This window comes from Sinocyclocheilus anshuiensis, unplaced genomic scaffold, assembly GCF_001515605.1.
Source record: "Sinocyclocheilus anshuiensis isolate Anshui unplaced genomic scaffold, SAMN03320099.WGS_v1.1 scaffold579, whole genome shotgun sequence".
Taxonomy (NCBI): Eukaryota; Metazoa; Chordata; class Actinopteri; order Cypriniformes; family Cyprinidae; genus Sinocyclocheilus; species Sinocyclocheilus anshuiensis.
Window position 1 is genome coordinate 3,683,610 of NW_015551075.1, and position 20,436 is coordinate 3,704,045.

General features: G+C 36.6%; 2 pseudogenes; both read right to left on the minus strand.

Annotated features, from left to right (window-relative positions):
- Nucleotides 1-8,246: 8,246 nt before the first annotated feature.
- On the minus strand, nucleotides 8,247-14,357 carry LOC107662334 (E3 ubiquitin-protein ligase TRIM39-like; annotated as a pseudogene).
- Nucleotides 14,358-15,463: 1,106 nt separating this feature from the next.
- LOC107662335 (E3 ubiquitin-protein ligase TRIM39-like) lies at nucleotides 15,464-18,831 on the minus strand (annotated as a pseudogene).
- Between the last annotated feature and the right edge of the window lie 1,605 nt (nucleotides 18,832-20,436).

The following is a 20,436-nucleotide window of genomic DNA, read 5'->3' on the forward strand; positions in this document are numbered from 1 at the left end:
ACAACAGAATCTGGGCCGAGTCCGGTTTACATTGTATTTCTGCATGACACATTTACACTTTCTTTTTTAAAATGGACTATTGCTTTGTCATTTGTAACATTTTAATTTATTGCTGTTGTGTTTTTGTTATTCTTGTATTGTGACTATTTATTATTTCTTGCTTTTGTTTTGCCTTACTCATGTTATTGTTTTATCTTTTTCCCACTGTTTATATTTTTCCTGTTATCTGGCTGAGATTTTTTTTCCTTCTGCATCAAACACTATACTTTGCATTTGCATAGTTTCGTCCTTTTATTATACCGTGCACAATATATAAATAATTATATAAGGGTAATTTATGGTTCAGTTTTGGGGATTCTGGCATTGGTCCAGTTCTGGAGCTTCTGGATAAGCTGCGGCTGAGTTCTGGGGTAAAGGTGGCTGCAGTTTGGCTCTTGTCTGGCTGACATCTGTGGATTCCGGCACTGTTGAGGGCCAGTTATGGCTGATTTATGGGGACATTGTGAGGCTGTGGCTGAGTTTTGGTCTGTTTCTGGCATTGGTCTGGTTGACTTTCGGCAAACAGCATTTGGCCCAACCTTGGGCCGTAATTCCATGTGGTATGTGGGCCAAACTCACAGCCAAAACTCAGCCAGATCCAGCCCAAAACCAATTTGCTATCTTTAAAAACCCTCTTTGAGTCAATTCAAGTTTATTTATATAGCGCTTTTCACAATACAAATCATTGCAAAACAACTTTACAGCAAATTAAGTTTCTACAAAGTTAATAATATTGAGAAGCGGTTATTTTGCTACAGGTAACAAATCTTTTAGTAATTTAGTGGGTACAGGATCTAACAGGCATGTTGTTGGTTTAGATGCAGTGATAAGTTTATTTAGCTCTTCCTGTCCTATAGTTGCAAAGCACTGCAGTTTATCTTTTGGTGCGATGAATGAAGCTGAAGTATTATACACTGTAGAATCTACATTTGTTGTTGTATTTCTGATGTTATCTATTTTATCAGTGAAGAAATTCATAAAGTCATTACTATTAAACTGTGAGGGAATATTTAGATCGGGTGGCGTCTGGTTATTTCTTAATCTAGCCACTGTGCTAAATAAAAACCTTGGATTGCTTAGGTTATTTTCTATGAGTTTATGGATATGCTCTGCCCTGGCAGCTTTTAGAGCCTGTCTATAGCTGGACATACTGTTTTTCCACACAATTCTAAAAACTTCCAAGTTAGTTTTTCTCCATTTACGCTCAAGACTACAAGTTTTTTTCTTGAGAGAATGGGTATTACTGTTGTACCATGGCGCAGTACGTTTTTCTCTAACCTTTTTCAATTTGATGGGGGCAACAGCTTCTAATGTATTAGAGAAGATAGTGCCCATGTTACTAGTCATTTCGTCTAGTTCATATGTATTTATGGGTACACAGAGCAGTTGAGATAAATCAGGCAGGTTATTTGTGAATCTGTCTTTGGTGGCTGGAACAATAGTTCTGCCCGGACGATAACGCAGAGCCATATAGTTAATATCAGTAATACGCAGCATGCACGATAAAAGGAAATAGTCAGTAACATCATCACTTTGGGAACAAAGCGCATATTTGAAGTCTAAACAAGTACATTCTCGCCTAAAAAAACTTACACTCGCTGTGAGAAATACTGCGTGCGGAGTGATAGAAACGCTGAAACGGTTGGAGCTCTGTTATCACTAGAATATCGCACCGCTGGAAAAGGCTCTCAGCCAATCAGATTGGAGGACCAGAAAGAACTGTTGTATCAATAAATAAATAAACAAACAAATTAATTAATTAATGTACATTTACATTTAATCATTTAGCGGACAGTTTTATCCAAAGTGACTTAATAATTTAGGTCAACCAACAAAAGAGCAATGATATGTAAGTGCTGTGACAAGTCCCAGTTAGTCTAACATAGTTCTTTGTAATAAATAAAAATAAGTAATAGTAGATAGAATAGAAATAGAATAGAGAGAGCTGGTGTTAGAGGGTCAAATTATTATCATTTGTTTTATAATAAATAAAAAGTAAACAAGCAGATAGAATAAAAAAAGAATAGAGAATATTTATATATCACTTTGTTAGCATCATTTTACAAAATGACAGCTTGAATGAAAATTATACAAAATAAAAAATATTGTATTCACAAGTTGTGAATTATGTTTTTTACTTTATGCATTTGTCTTTTCAAATGTTTTTTATTTATTTGAAAAGTAGAACAATTAATTTGTCTCTATGAGTTTGGTATAATTTACAATAATATCAATATACAGTATATTGTTATTATTATATATTGTTCCAAACTTTGAATCTTAATAATAATTTATTATAAAAATATGAATTATTACAACTTTGAAGATCTACAGTAAACACAGTGAAATAAATACAATAAAGTTCAAATGTGATGTTTACATTATACATGACCTTTATACCAAGCTTTTTTATCTCAAGTTCTGACACTTTTTTCTCTGTGGTAACAAAGTACACTAACATTTGATACAAATTTATTAATTGTTGTGGTGGAAATGACAATAATTTTCACACTATAAATATCAAAATGTGTTAACATCATCCAAGTTTTAATAATTCAAATTGTTATATTGGACATTTCAAATTTAAAGTCTGATTTTGGGACAAGGGTAAAATAATAATATTTATATGTAAAAGAAGAAACAATCCCTTGATTTAAAAAAATAAATACAAATTTGTGATGTTTGCTAAGGCAGTCATTTCTATAATTAGATATGGATTAAGGCGGTTTGGGTTTTAGATCACTAATGTGAACAAGATTGTAAAGGGTTACATTAGTCTTGAGTGTCTTGACTGAACTTGTGTGTGTCACTGTGTTTTAGACATCTTTTGGCCTTTGTGATTTGAAACAGTTTGTGACAATGATATTAGGAGGAGCATAACAATATGTTGTTTTAATGCAGGCGGGGTGATGGTCTTACAGTTAGGTGGGGTGTATGTGTGATGCCCTGGGGTGGCTCGGCTCAGCGGTGCACAGTGACCTGGCTTGTCGCTCACTGACCTGTGAGACGGACATAATGAAGTGTGAGTGCCCGTCACTTTAACCGTCTGTGACAAGCCATCCCAGCCCGGAGCACATCTGTGTCAGGCAGCTCCGCCATCAGAGCATGAGTCTGGATGTGGGCTCTCACTGGTGACGCTGCATCTATCCACACTGCGCTCCTGGGATGGCCCCAGCATCCCACTGCTGCAATATGGCCCTGTTATCCAGCGAGGTCACGGGGCAAGAAGGAGGCAGAGCCAAAGACCAGCTGTCACACACTAGGGCCAGAGGTTCAGAGATTTTTCCCCCAATTTTTCACTACCTCTATTCAACTATCTACCTAAACTTTTAAGTCACTTTGTACACTCTTAAAAATAAAGGTTCCAAAATGCGGTTGATGCCATAAAAACAATTTTTGGTTCCCCAAAGAACCTTTCAGTGAACCGTTCTTAAAAGATTACATTTTTTTTCCTATAATGAAACAATTTCAAATAAAAAGTTTGTGTAAAATACACGTGCATTTCAGAAAGCTTTTATATTAACGTTCACTTAAGACATAACAGATTGTGTTTGCGTGAACACTTAAATACTGTAATTCTGTGTATATTTATTCAGGATCTCGCGCTTCGGATGAAGCGGATCAGTGTGAGAGGCGAGGGGAGAAAAGGTCCTCCTCTCAAACGTACAAATAAAGATAAGTTTAGATGTTTAATTACTATTCGGAGCACTGGGATCGCTAGACGAGGGCTTAATTAACTAATTTTTGTGAAAACCTCAAATTCGACTAAAACTGACATTTTTCACTTTTTTGTTTTGTTTTTTGCTTGTAGCTCAAAATTAGCCTGTGCGCATTCCGACTCATTGTTTGCCAGCATGGGTCACATTTATGCATTTGGCAGATGCTTTTGCTCAAAGCAACTCACAAGATTTATATATTTCTTGGGAACTGAATCCATGACCTTGACCCGCGTGATGTTTTGAGGGATATAGTACACTCTAAAAAATGCTGGGTTAAATACAACCCAGTGCTGGGTAAACCAGCATTTTTTAGAGTGTAATATATAATATATAATAATAGGTATTACATACATTTTATATGCATAGATTAGACACTGAAACTACAAGCTACTTTAGAGACAAATGTTTACATGGTTAAAAATATCTTCATGCTATCTGTATCTATATAAAAAAAGATTGTCACTGTACATTTATCTACTGATTATCAGTAATAAATACTTTAATAAATACTTTAAAACATATTTATAATATAAATAAATATGAAGGATTCCAAATTATGTTTTTACATCTTCCTAAAGCTGTTCATAATTTTTTTCCGTTTTGCTGTCAAAATGTCTATATTGTACAAAAATACATAAAAATAACTATGAAGGCTAATGAGATCATGCTGGATTAACGGATCCCTTGTATTAAATTCATTTTATTTTCATGTTCCCCTGACTCAACCCAGCTGGCATGGGTTGCATATAGCTGTGCCAAATACACTGGTGCACAGGGTATGTCAGGATGTCTGTAATATGTCAACAGTAACACACTAACTGACACACCAGTGATTATAAATCCACACCATTATTGTTGTGTAGCTGGTCATATGGTGTAGCACATCTATCCACCAGCAGATCAGATAGATAGATAGATAGATAGATAGATAGATAGATAGATAGATAGATAGATAAAAAACATTTTGTATAAAAAGCACACAACATGGCACTGGGAGGGAAGATTACAGAAAATTATCTTTTATATTTATCAGAATTTGTTCCTGATGCATAGGATGACAATACATCCTCTTTTTTCATTTCTGAATTGGCTAAAACAATTGGCTTTGTTTTACTATTAGTCCTCATGTACATATTTGCATTGCTTTGAACTGTTCTCTGTAGATCCCACCTTCTCGTACACCACAATCAGTTGATTATATACAATGTCTTCATGCTCTTGGTCAAACTAATTTTCAGTCATTACCTTTGGTAAGTTTAAAAAACAATAGGGGGAAAAATTTTAGACAATTTAGAAAACCTACATGTTCAGGAAAAAGAGGATGTATGGTCACCCTACTGTGCAGCCCATTATTGTGTGGTTTCATTTGGCTGTAAAGGGCTCGAATCAGTGGTAATGGGCAGGTGGAGGTGTCACTGTCACGTGAGCTTTTGGTGTGTGCTTAAGAATAGCATAAAGAGTTTTACAGCGATGAACAAATACAAAAGTGCAAAAACATAAACGGCATTTCCCAATTCACCCAGCAGTGAGTTGCCATGGAATTCAATTCAAATTAATGAAGCACATGTCACATGCTCAGTGGCATTTTCTCAAGTCAGAGATGACTGGATGTCCACCTGGACACCATTCATGTCGAGGCTTTGACCTCATGTTCATCCACATACACACAGCCTCTGATTAAAGAGATTACTCTTACACTTCTGTTTCATCTTTGATTGAAAATTAAGACAAGACAAGCTTGGCTGCTTTACTTATGTTCAGTCAAACCTCTGATATCTCTTGTTCACCAAATCTGTCTGGGTATTTTTGAAGGCACATTATCAAATGATTACTGTTTAAATTTTTACTGTAGTAAAATGTTTTCATGTGAAACTTTAACTTATTATAAATACCAACACATACTTCTAGAAGTCCAAATGTCACTTTAGTAACACTGTAAGATGACTTGTAATGACAATAATCATTAAATAAACAATAACCATTTTTACTGATTTAAATGATTAGACCTTTAGATTTAGGACTACATTAGTAAACTTCAACTAGTCTTGTTTTGTTATCCCATAATTCCTATTATACTCTCATATTTCAGTAAAGGCTTTTTGAGGCTTTTTGCCTCAATAAAATATTCATCTTCTATTAAAGACAATGTGTTTCTCAAATAAATAATCCGTGTTCATTTAACTTTGAAACTTTAATTAGCCATTTATGATTTAATTTATAATCTACTAGCATTATATTTATAATTAAAAAAAACATAATTGACCAAATATTAATTACTGTATGTCTTACAATGGAAGACTAAAAACAAAACATTCATTTTTTTAAATTATTATTTATAATATGGGAACAGCTAATGATGTAAACGTCATTGGCAAGCATTAGAAGTGTCAAAATAGCCTAAATCTGATAATAAAACATGCATTATATGCATGTCAAAATGTTGCAGAAGACAGAGGAAGCATATATTCTATGATTAAATTGTGCTAATTATGGATACTACACTGTACTTCATACAAACACCTTTATTAATTAATTTTATATTTATATTTCAGCTTTTAATCACTTTATGAAAGAATACTGATTGTGATGCATTAAATGTTTATGTATCGTCCTACTATCATGCACACACACTCACTCACTCACTTCCCTGTTGTATCGCAGCTGCATAACAATAATTCATCTGTCAGGAACAGTCTGTTAGAGATTTGTCTGTCTCTCTCACTCAGTGTCAGCATGGCTGGACCTTCTGTGTTGCTCACAGAGACAGAGCCTTCCTCTCCTGTCATAGGATATTTTGCTTTGTGGTGTGTGTGTGTGTGTGTGTGTGTGTGTGTGTGTGTGTGTGTGTGTGTGTGTGTGTTTGTGTAGAAAGGACCCTGGAGCAGGACAGCCACATCTCTGTTTGTCAATAGCCAGGACACAGTGACAAAGACTGAGATGAGTCAAGAAGATGGTACTCTTAACCTGCACTATAGGTGCCGTATTAAGGACAAAGGATTATGTAGCAGTGAAGTGCTTGTTATAGCCTACATAGATATTGCAGAACTGCTATTGAATGATACATTTTGCTTTTTATTAATTGATTTAGCCTTGTATGAAGTTGAAGCTTAATGTAGATGAACTAGTGAAGTACATGTTACTATAGTTAACTGTTAAATTGTAAGTTAAGCTGAATTTAATCATATTATCAAACAGATCATCAAAACTAAACATGTTTAAAATATTTAACATTTGGTTAAAAAATATATATAAAAAATGTTCTGCAACATTTGCACTTTGTAATAATGGCTGATTTGCAAAACAAATGAAAAGATAATGGTCATTATTACAAACAAAAACACTTAAAAATAGTGATAAGAAAGCAGCAGCAAGACCATGTTATGTTTTAAGACCCATACAAATCTAATCCGTCTCTGGTAAAATATCTACTATAATACAATTAAATGTTTGCAAATTATATATTTATTTGTTTTTATATATGAATTGTTCATCAAAATAAATTGCTACTCTTGACTGATTTTGCAGCCAAATGCTGTAGTTATCTTCCAGCTGGGGCAAAAATAAGCAACATTTACAAAGTAAAATGTAGTTCCCCTTCAGTAACTCAAGCTGCGTCGAGATCGGTTTGGGAACGTCCCTGCGTGACCGCGTTCTGAAGCACGTGTGAAATCAGTCCAATGGAGCAGCGAGACGTCACGAGAGGGGTGACGTGAGCAAGGCTGTTGGGCCTGATGGCAGCAGCGTCCAACGTGATACCTTTGGCTTGCTGTATATGAGACCCTTACAGTGGTGACTCAGAACCAAGGGATTTTCCCCTGAGGGGGAATCCGCTTCGCATGATCAAGGTCACGCGGCGATGCTTACGTGCCTTAGACATGTGGAAGAAACGTTGGTTCCTGGTTTCCAGGCGCTACTTCATCGAAGCTAACTTGCGCTCTGCCGGATGCCCTTTTATACTTCCTGGCGCTCACGTCACCCCGCTCCTGACGTCTCGCTGCTCCATTGGACTGATTTCACACATGCTTCAGAACGCGGTCACGCAGGGACGTTCGGAACCATGGTTACATACGTAACCTAGAGACGTTTCACTTTAACAGAAAAAAAACTAAACAAACATTTCTCATTTTTCAGACCGCATATTTACTTTTGGGATTCATTATCTTTTACAACAAAATTTCAGTGATCAAAATTAAATCAAGAGCAATTATTAGTTCAGGCAAGCCACATAGGCATAGCTCTATTAGTTGATTTTCAGCTGATACACCTTCCACTCACCTAGATGTGGATATATACACAACACTTTTGTTTCCTCTTCAGCTCGCAATGGAACCTGAACCCCGTAAGGAACAATACCACTAAAGACAAATTATTGTGAATCAACGATAAAAAAAAATGCTGTTTTCATTGCCAAACTGAAATGCGGAAGACAAAATATGACATTTCACTCCTAAATCCATGTTCTTTTTTTAATGATGAAAATTTGTAAATTCATTCATTGTAAATATCAGGTGAGCTGATTAGTGGGGCTGAGTTTTTACCACCATTATTCAGTTCAGGATTAAATAAAGGACAGAGTTTCTCTTTAAAAGACTGACCAGTGAAAGAGTAGATATGAGATCTGGACACCACATCATAGAGGGAGACCAGACCCTCCTCATAATCCAAAAACACCCCCACCTTCTGCGGCTTCACTTTCAGAGAGAGAGATAGACAAGGGGATCAACACAAGCCCAATATCCATTCCCATTCCTTAGTCTGACAGTCCAGAATCCATAATGAGGTGGTGTTTTGATCAGTCCCTTCCTGTTAATAGATTCTCTGGCCACCCCTAAATTCCACTCAATCTTTTCCTTCACCTGCACCTCAAAATAAAATCTCCCTGAGGAGAATCCCTCTTTTCCCAGGACACCAGGATAGTGATCAAACCTCTCCGGGTTGTTTGGGAGCTTCTGTTTAATGTCTCCATGTCTCACTTGTTTCCCATCATCAGACAGGATGAGATATGGATGAGTTGTATCAGGATCCAGAGTCACATCCACTGAGAGAGAGCATTTGAATCACATCTTCACAATACAAAGATCTTCATGTGTTAAATATTTATTAGTGTTCAGTATAGGTAAGCATATGATTTGAAACTATTATTGTTTGTGAATGTTTTATTGTGTGAGAGAACAGATGACACATTGTACCTGCATACTGCTGCATCCTCCTAAACACTGTGAAGACAAATAATAACAGATGATGAAGAGATCTTAACATTCATGTACTACAAGAGCTGTGTTTTTGTGACTGATATAGGCTGTGTGTCGCTGCTGATCTTCTTTACTGCTGCCTCTAAATTACTGACACTTAACACTGCTAATTAAATATGCATGTTTAACCACAATGTCAGGGCATAGAGTGTATTTCTATGCATTTCTCTCTCTCTCTCTCTCTCACACACACGAGTGTTCTTCTGTGGAAGATTCTCAAGATTATTAGTGCAAGACAACACACAAGTTGTCTGGTTTATCTTTAATATGCTTTAATTTTTCTTCTATATAATCTTCGTGCTATATAATGACAACAAGGAAATATTCAAAGTCAAGACAATTTTTATTTAGGCTAATATCAGGTTAGATTTTTAGTGTTGGACTGTTGCATGATCATCTACTTGATTTTATTATTTTAACATTGAATGATATTGCAATTTACAGTGTTAGATTATTTATTTTAACCATCAATTGATTATTGATTGATTATTCATTTTCTGTGACTTTTTAAATAATTTATTTCCTTACAAAACACAGTTGCCGTCAACAGAAAATGTGTGCTGTATTAGATACTGACTTACCAGTTTGAATGAGTTTCTCGTCTAGAGTTTCCTGCAGTTGAGTCAGAGCTCTCCTCAGAGTCTCCACATTCACATCAGTGTTCATACTGATCTCAGGCCAGTTCCTGGTGTGTGGAGGACTGCACAGGGATGGATCAATCTACAGCAGGAGAGAGGAGAAGTCCCTCAGCATGAGGAGTGTGAGTATTGTCCTGTGATGTGAGATAGAGAGATACTGACCTGTAGGAGGTGCAGGTGATCCTCATTGTGTGAGAGATGATCCAGCTCAGTGTTTCTCATCTTGAGCTCAGTGAGTTCCTGCTGCAGCTCTTGAATAAGTTTTTCCTCCTGTTTCTCTGCTGCTTTCTGCTTCTCCTCCATCATATCCAGCAGCTCAGCCTGACATCTCTCAATGGAGCGGATCAGAGCAGTGCAGAGCTCAACACTGGCTGTGTTCTCTTGCCCTGTGCTTTTCTGAAAATACATTTTCATTTTGATTATTCATCTTTATTTCAAAAACATAAACAATAACAAAGGAATTAAGCAATAAAGCATTTGTGGTAGTGGCATTTATATAACCCAAAACCACCCAAAAATTGAGTAGTGAATATTTTTGTCTATAACAGAACAAACACCAGGCCTATATGGAGAAAAAAACACCCTGAAAACTGTCATTACTAAATCTTTAAATAAATCACTAACTTTTCTCAAAGGATATCAAATGTTTAACAGAACTGATTTATCCAGATATTATGTGCATCTACAAAAGAGAGGCTATGAAAATGCATCATAGTAAATATGCTTATTTTCTCAGCTGAATATTTAATCGCTCACATAATTCATGAAGCTGCTAGTGCAACTGTGTGGTTTGTAATATAATGGAGGAGAACTAAAGGTTACTTTTAGAGCTTGTTTTGAAATATTCTGACATAACTAGCCAGATAGAACCTACCTAACAGTTGACAAAAATTCTGTTCACCTACCAGAGATAATGTGCGCTACATATTAGGGCTGGGCGATATGTAAAAAAAACATCTTATTGATAATCACCTTAAAAGTATCACCATATCCGATAATAAAGTCTACCTTTTTTAGTTTAAGCCTACTTTTTTTTTGTTTATGCTTTAACTAACAGAAAATATTAGCTTTGCTGTTATGCGTTTCTAATAGGCCTAATTTCCACTCTGTTCTTAACAAATTTGTGTTTGAAGTGAATTTTGTTTCATGAGGAGAACTGTCGTGGAAAATTAAATAAAACCCAATTTTAAGTCCATGGTGAAGGTGGACATTCTGGTGATGATTTTAAGAATGATAAATGCACGTTAATGCCACATAGTGTCTTAAATAAAATAGCCCAATTTCTTCAATGTCTCTCTCTCTCTCTTTTCTTTTTGCCATTATCTCCCGAGTAGACACATTTCATGATAGTAAGTTTAATTTCCTTGATTATAACATTTGTAGCATTGTTTTTAAACTTGTAGTCAAGCTATAATGTATTTGATATTTGTCATGTATGTCTAAAATCAGTCATTTAAAACATATTGGTTTGTTTTAAGCAAAAACAGTAAGATTATTTTTTTTATAACGAAATAAAAATATATGCTTTATTCATTTAAAAACAGAAGTCATTTAAATTTCATGTTTGTATTTTAATTTTTATCATTTTTATTTTATTGGTAAAAACTCACAATATAATGGGGCTGCCAAAAATGGATGCATGCATATTGACGGGCATCGGGCAGCTGAGATATAGCATTATAATTATAATGCTATATCTCAGCTTAATAAAATATATATATATATGGTTAAAAATCCATTAAATATGGCACTATGCAAGGGCTGTATAAAATAAATATGAAGGAATATTCCATACAGTCGATATAGAAAAGGGAAAAAAAAGGATCACCGCCTTGTGTCTGTCACGATGCACACACACACAAGGGACGAGGAGACACTGGAGAATATGTTGACAAGACTTTATTTGCACCAAGGAACCAAGGGAGACGAACACAGGAAGACGTTCACAGGAAGACGTTCAACAGCGGACAGAGAACTAGGGACTGGGAACACTTTAAATACACACAGGAGGAGGGGATGACGAGACAAACCTGGGATCCATGAACCATCATGGGGAACACCTGGGACAAATTAAACATGGGAAAGGAACACCTGGGGAGCAAGACACAGACAAAACATGGAACAGAGTCAGACAGTGTCAGTATTTTGTTGAACCACCTTTTGCTTTAATTACAGCCTTTAGTCTGTTGGGATATGTCTCTACTAACTTTGCAATATTTGCCGACTCTTCTTTGCAGAAGTGACTGTTTGTGGACTGCAGTCTTCAAGTCATTCCACAGATTTTCAATGGGGTTTAAGTCTGGGCTCTGGCTAGGCCATGCAAGGACATTCACCTTTTCCCCCTTCAATCACTGTGTGCTCAGCTTTGCTGTGTCATTGTCATGTTGGAAGGTAAACCTTCTTCCCATCGACAACTTTCTGGCAGAGAGCAGCAGATTTTCCTCAAGAATTTGACGGTATTTTGCCTCATCCATTTTTCCTTCTATCCTGACCAGTGCTCCAGTCGCTGCTGCAGAGTTGCTGTCGGCCTCTTGGTCGCCTCTCTGACCAGTTTCCTCCTGGCTCTTTTCATCCAGTTTGGAGCGACGTCCTGATCCAGGGAGGGTCTGTGCTGTACCAAATACATTCGACTTCTTAATAATAGACTCCACTGTGCTTCTAGGCATCTTCTAGGCCTTTGAAATGTTTTTGTCTCCATCTCCTGACTTGTGCCTGTCCACAACTTTATCCCAGAGATCTTTTGACAGTGCCTTGCCACCCATAGTTGATTGTTTGCTTCAGTTGCACTACCAAGGACTGAAATACTCCAGGAAAGCTCTTTTTATGCTGAGCTAATCAAAATGACCACAGCTGATCACAGTTGAAAGTCAAATGGCTTTGTCATTGAGAAAGTGATTAGCTACACCTGAATGAGTTTACAAGTCATTTTTAGGTGGGGGGTGATCCTTTTTACAACTCAGTGATTCTGTTATTTTTTTTTTTTTCTCTGACATGTTGGTGTTATATCTTTCGCTTGGATGTTATAAGTTGCACTAATAAATACAACTGGATAAAACAAAAACTGTGTCCGTCTTCATTTCAGGCTGCAAAGCATCAAAATGTGATTATTTTTAAAGGTGGGTGATTATTTTCTATACCCACTGTATATAGTCTATAATCCTTTATAATAATTTTTATTCATTATGTAGACTATTTAAATCAATATTTAAAAACTGGTGCAGTGCTACCATTTCATTTGCATCTCCAAAATAGTTGTACACAGACACACATTGCCATTACAGCATTCAGTGCCGAACAACAGGCAAATAAAATATAGATTGAAGTTACAAAAGTGATTCAGTCAAGATCAGTGAGTGATTTTTTTTTTCTTTTGTTCTTTTATTAACATTAATGACAAAGACAGCTGTGGGTTTAGGCTGCTGTCAATGCACGGATCCAGCGCCCATGTTTTCCTTTTCAACTGTTTATGTTTACTTAAGATGTAACCGACTTATGTTTACGGGGATATTTTGTTGACATCGACATCGTGATACTTACGAGAAATTGTTGATATAATATTGTCATATCGCCCAGCCCATGCAATTGTTAGTACTGTACTGCATCTACATTTTGATGCTGACATCTGATGACTAAGACATCTAACTGGAAATGTTTCAGGAACAAAGACGTCACTTCAAAACAACAAATATCATTATGAAGTAGTCTAAACTACAAATAAAAACATCCATCAAATACTCATTTTCAACTCACTTTTCTGAGTTCTGTGGCGTGTTCAACGTCTTGAATCTTCTTGATTTTGTCCTGGATCATCTGCTGCACGTCTTTCTGTGATTTCATCAGCTGACTCTATAGACAGACATGAACACTCAGACACTGACATTTTATCACTCAGCATGTATCTTCAAACAAAAGATCTTGTTAGAATATTTAAAACATCAAACAAGTTATGTTTGATGCTGAACTCCTGCCGCCTTATCTTTACTCTCCTCCTTTAGATGAACAGTGTTGTGAGTCTTGTGGTCTCCATCAGTGCAAAACACACACACATACATCTGATCATCTCTACAGAACAGCTCCAGAGGTCTCCCGTGTTTCTGGCATATATAGTCCTTTATATTCTCCACAGGGTCCATCAGTTTGTGTTTCTTTAAGTTCAGGACTCTCAGATGAGGCTCCAGGTGAGTTTCACAGTAAGAGGTCTGACACACCAGACAGGACTTCAGGGCTTTCAACTTTACGTCATGGCAAATATCACAGAGAACTTCAGATTTTCGCAGATTTTCGCAACCTGTCTAAGTGCTGTGTTGATCTTGAGGTCGGGTCTTTTACTGAACGTTTCATTACAGATTGGACATTTGCACTCCTGACTGTTGCTCCAGCACTGGTTCAGGCAGCTCTTACAGAAGTTGTGTCCACATGGAGTGCTGACTGGATCAGTGAATACTTCCAGACACACTGAACACTGAAGCTCCTCAGCCAGAGGACCAGTGGATAATACAAATGATGAGTATAAATCACTTGCAGATCATGTCTGCACATATTAATATTCAATCAATACTGTGCAAGCAAAAGGAACACTGTCTCTTAAAAATAATTATTGCTGCTATTTGCATTGTTCATTTTATGGATATTGACTTACATATAGGTGTTCCCAAGCTCTGTCTCCTCGTCTGTATTAGTTTTGGTGATGTTGGTACAGATTCTGACATTGCTCTTCTTCTCTTTAAGCCTTTTCAGCAAAAGGTAGTGGAAAAAATAATCAAAACAAAACGTAAATGTGCAAATTAAGCAGCATTAGTCAAACAAATGGTTAATAAACTGTAGACCATCAACATCCCTACAACCAAATAGCATACTTTTGATAAAATTGAGTATTTAACTCGTGCTTTAAGTTGGTTTTGCCCATCTCATTGTAGCTAGACATAAACACTGCTTCAACCATATGAATTAAGAATAAAATTGCCATAATTTACCCGTAAATGAATATCAGCTGTTAACATATTCACTAGAATGCTTCGATATGGAGCTGGTTGTTGTTGTTTTCTTCATTTTTTTTTGAAGACATTAAAAGTGTTGTTCATTAGTTGCACTTTTACTGAAGCTCTCACTGACCTTCAGTCGTGTCACAGTTCCTCCTATATCTTCAAGCTCTAATGCCATTATATAAAGCATGTCAGCAAGGCATTAGAAATAAAATACTCATTATAAAAAAGGTTCCCTGTGAATATGCTCTTTGTTTTAAATATAACTCATAATTATTAATTATTTGGAGTCCCATGTTTTTACAGCACAGCTTTTGTTGCTGTTGAAGTTTCCATATTTAGCATGTTGTCTCCATCTTGTGGACAAAGAATAAACTTCAAGATAAAGTAACTGAAAATTTAAAACTCTAACTAATCCACAATAAAATTACTTCTATTCGCTTAATTTGTTCAATTATAAGCTATTGAATAAATTATTGGACCATCCTTGTAGCCAAATCATTATATGTTGGAATATAATGAAGTTAATGAATTGTTTTATTTCTATACTCTGTCACAACACATTTTTCATTACACATCATGACATCTGTATCCCACTTTGATGCCCTCAAGTTTCTCAAAATCATGTAATAAAAGCCGTTAAAATGCATGAAATTAATGCAATGTAAATCGTTTTGGATAAAAGTGTCTGCCAAATGCTGAAAGAGTACAATAATACTTATATCCAGTAAAATAGTAGCGGAGATCAGGGAACACAATATTAAAATATGATCATTATTTTAAAAACATTGTTTTTACAAATGCATATATTATGTCTTATGTATTTATTAAAATCATTCATTGTAATTAACAGGTGAGATGATCTGAATTTTTACCTTTGTCATTAATGGGCTGAATAAAGGATAGAGTTTCACAGTCAAAGACTGACCAGTGAAAGAGTAGATATGAGATCTGGACTCCACATCATAGAAGGAGACCAGACCCTCCTCATAATCCACAAACACCCCCACCTTCACTCCCAGCTTCACTCTGAGACAAAAGGACATAGGAATCAGTACAGGTCCAATATTCATTCTCATTCCACAGAGCCACAACACAGTATCTATCCTGAGGACTCATTATGATCTGTCTCTTCCTGTTAATAGATTCTCTGATCACTCCTAGAATCCAGCCAGTCTTTCTGTTCACTTGTGCCTCAAAATAAAATCTTCCTGAAGAGTATCCTTCTTTTCCCAGGACACAGAAGCTGTGATCAAACCTCTCTGGGTAATCTGGGAGGTCACGATGAACGTCTTCATGTCTCACTTGTTTCCCATCATTAGACAGGATCAGTTTTGGATGAGCTGTATCAGGACCCAGAGACACATCCACTGAGAGAGAGATCAGAGAATATGAGTCACATCTTCATAATACAAAGATTTTAATTTTTTTAAAGCGTTTGGTAGAATAAATGCTTTTTTTGTTGCTATGTATAGATCACACATTACCTGCATGCTGCTGCATCATCTTCGTAACTGTAGAGACAAACAAAATTATGAGTTCTTTACATTTTTGTGTGCAAGAGCTATGCTCATCTTGTTTCTAGCCTAAACTGCTAAATCCATGAGTGCTCTGGAGTGTGTTTGTGAGCAAGGAACTGTGTTCCTGAACAAATCTTTTAATTAAAGGGGTCATATGATGCGATTTCAAATTTTTCTTTCTCTTTGGAGTGTTACAAGCTCTTGGTGCATAAAGAAGATCTGTAAAGTTGCAAAGACTAAAGTCTCAAATCCAAAGAGATATTCTTTATAAAAGTTAAGAGTCAACCACGCCTACCTAAAATGGCTCGTTCTAACACGCCCCCACATGTCTACGTCACGATGTGGGAAGATTTGCATAACGCCGCCCAAATGTTCACGCAAAGAAAGAAGGCGTAACTTTTATTCTTGCTGTTGCCGCTGCTGCCATGTTGTGGAGTCGCTGTGTGTTTCGTTGTGAAAGCGAAACTACTTTGTTTGGTCTTCCAAAAGAGGACACAACTAGAAATCAGTGGTTAAGTTGTATTTACAACACTGTTCCAGAACAGTTCAACCCAAATATTCAGATGAAAAAGTAGCCTACAATGCGTCTGTGGCACAAAGGCTGTTTCTATAAAGTTGGGCAGTTCCAACCATACGTCATATGACCCCTTTAAGTGAACATATTGACTGATACATGTTGCTCATGAATGAAATTAGTGAATTAATCATCTTGATCATTAATGAGGATCTGCTGACCTACTTGGGACTAACTGTAGAGTGCTAAAGTAATTCATAAGGAGGAAGATTCATGCAGCCAAAACCACTAAATTATATCTAAATCTAAAAAAGTTATGATACTTATACCTTATACACTGTATGATTGTAATATTAGAATATTCAGTAATATTTGTTATTTCTTTTTTGGAGAATTTCGGTTAGACATTTACTATTACTGTTGGACTGAACTATTGCAATGATGTTTGATTAACTATTTATAATTTGTTACTTTGATACTGTATTGTATCATTCATAGTATTAGACTATTGTTTGATTTTTTAATTTTCTTATTCCAACAACCAAGTAATTTCCGTTTTCAAATAGCTAATTTTCTTAATACATTTACAAAATATAATCTGTTTGCTGTATTTTATATTGACCTACCGGTTTGACTGAGTTTCTCGTCTAGAGTTTCCTGCAGTTGAGTCAGAGCTCTCCTCAGAGTCTCCACATTCACATCAGTGTTCATACTGATCTCAGGCCAGTTCCTGGTGTGTGGAGGACTGCACAGGGATGGATCAATCTACAGCAGGAGAGAGGAGAAGTCCCTCAGCATGAGGAGTGTGAGTATTGTCCTGTGATGTGAGATAGAGAGACACTGACCTGTAGGAGGTGCAGGTGATCCTCAGTGTGTAAGAGATGATCCAACTCAGTGTTTCTCATCTTGAGCTCAGTGAGTTCCTGCTGCAGCTCTTGAATGAGCTCTTCATCCTGTTTCTCTGCTGCTTTCTGCTTCTCTTCCATCATCTCCAGCAGCTCAGCCTGACATCTCTCAATGGAGCGCATCAGATCGCTGAAGAGCTCAACACTGGCTGCTTCTTTTTTTTTCTTCGCTCTGTGCTTTTCTGAAAATTGTAGTTACATTTTTTTTATCAGTTTATTTTTAATAATCTATCAAAAATAATTATTCATCAAATATTGAATATCTTTGTGGTCTCCATCAGTGCAAAACACACACACATACGTCTGGTCTGATCATCTCTACAGAACAGCTCCAGAAGTTTCTCATGTTTCCTTGATATTCTCCACAGGGTCCATTAGTTTGTGTTTCTTTAATTCAGGACTCTCTGATGAGGCTCCAGGTGAGTTCCACAGTAGGATTGCTGGCACAGCAGACTGCAGGGCTTTCATTTTTCTTTCATCACAAATATGATTCTTCATGAATCATGTGTTTAATATTTGTCTTGTGTCCCCTTGTTTGCCTGAATGTTTTGTCAAATACTTTAATAAAAAATATATTTTTATATAAAATGGTTTCATTTATTATTGCATACTTCTATAAAACATTTATTATTTTTTTAAATATCACTCTAAAAAATGCTGTGTTGTTTCAACCCAACTTTGGGTCAAATGGACAACCCAACTGTTGGGTTACATTTTTCAATTAAATTTTTAAGCCAAAGTTGGGTTGAAAGAACCCAGCAAGCCATAGATGAGATAGATTGCGCTGGCCAATGTTATAGCCTACTGATGATGCTACATGTCAGTATCAAAATCAAAGTTTGCAGTAACAGATGTGACTGTAAATGCGGTATTCGTAGTGACCCAAGAATAATTCTGCTTGTTTCCTAGCATGGACAGTTAATACACTGTCAAACCTAATATGAGCAAGCTTTTATTTTGGCGGGTTGCCGCCAAGTAAGTATATGCACTGCCGAGTGAAAAGTGAATGAAATGTCACAGTTTTGCATTTTGTGCTGGTGTGAGTATTGTCCTGTGATGTGAGATAGAGAGACACTGACCTGTAGGAGGTGCAGGTGATCCTCAGTGTGTAAGAGATGATCCAACTCAGTGTTTCTCATCTTGAGCTCAGTGAGTTCCTGCTGCAGCTCTTGAATGAGCTCTTCATCCTGTTTCTCTGCTGCTTTCTGCTTCTCTTCCATCATCTCCAGCAGCTCAGCCTGACATCTCTCAATGGAGCGCATCAGATCGCTGAAGAGCTCAACACTGGCTGCTTCTTTTTTTTTCTTCGCTCTGTGCTTTTCTGAAAATTGTAGTTACATTTTTTTTATCAGTTTATTTTTAATAATCTATCAAAAATAATTATTCATCAAATATTGAATATCTTTGTGGTCTCCATCAGTGCAAAACACACACACATACGTCTGGTCTGATCATCTCTACAGAACAGCTCCAGAAGTTTCTCATGTTTCCTTGATATTCTCCACAGGGTCCATTAGTTTGTGTTTCTTTAATTCAGGACTCTCTGATGAGGCTCCAGGTGAGTTCCACAGTAGGATTGCTGGCACAGCAGACTGCAGGGCTTTCATTTTTCTTTCATCACAAATATGATTCTTCATGAATCATGTGTTTAATATTTGTCTTGTGTCCCCTTGTTTGCCTGAATGTTTTGTCAAATACTTTAATAAAAAATATATTTTTATATAAAATGGTTTCATTTATTATTGCATACTTCTATAAAACATTTATTATTTTTTTAAATATCACTCTAAAAAATGCTGTGTTGTTTCAACCCAACTTTGGGTCAAATGGACAACCCAACTGTTGGGTTACATTTTTCAATTAAATTTTTAAGCCAAAGTTGGGTTGAAAGAACCCAGCAAGCCATAGATGAGATAGATTGCGCTGGCCAATGTTATAGCCTACTGATGATGCTACATGTCAGTATCAAAATCAAAGTTTGCAGTAACAGATGTGACTGTAAATGCGGTATTCGTAGTGACCCAAGAATAATTCTGCGTGTTTCCTAGCATGGACAGTTAATACATTGTCAAACCTAATATGAGCAAGCTTTTATTTTGGCGGGTTGCCGGCAAGTAAGTATATGCAATGCCGAGTGAAAAGTGAATGAAATGTCACAGTTTTGCATTTTGTGCTGAAACCGGCAGCGCGTAACCTAGTTCGAATGGAAATCTTATACAGTATTACAGTTAGTTGATCTAAAACGGTGATTGTGCATTAACAGCTGTCAACCATGTCGGTACGCAAATGAGTGGTCTGAACTTATTTACCCAGCGCATTTTTTTATTTGGTCACACATTGTAAATGCGGTATTCGTAGTGACCCAAGAATAATTCTGCTTGTTTCCTAGCATGGACAGTTAATACACTGTCAAACCTAATATGAGCAAGCTTTTATTTTGGCGGGTTGCCGCCAAGTAAGTATATGCACTGCCGAGTGAAAAGTGAATGAAATGTCACAGTTTTGCATTTTGTGCTGTAACCGGCAGCGCGTAACCTAGTTCGAATGGAAATCTTATACAGTATTACAGTTAGTCGATCTAAAACGGTGATTGTGCATTAACAGCTGTCAACCATGTCAGTATGCAAATGAGCGGTCTGAACTTAATTAGGCTACCTAGAGAATTTTTTTATTTTTTTTTGGTCGCACATGCGCACCTGCACACCACTTATGTGCAACCCATATGATCACATTACCGCCTAAAACTGGGGTGACCATACGTGCCATTTTCCCAGGACCCGTCCTGGCCAGGATTTCTATATTGCCTAAAATATCTAGGTTTTGGCTTTGTTTGCGTGTGCAGACCGATCGGTGTATGACATCAAAAT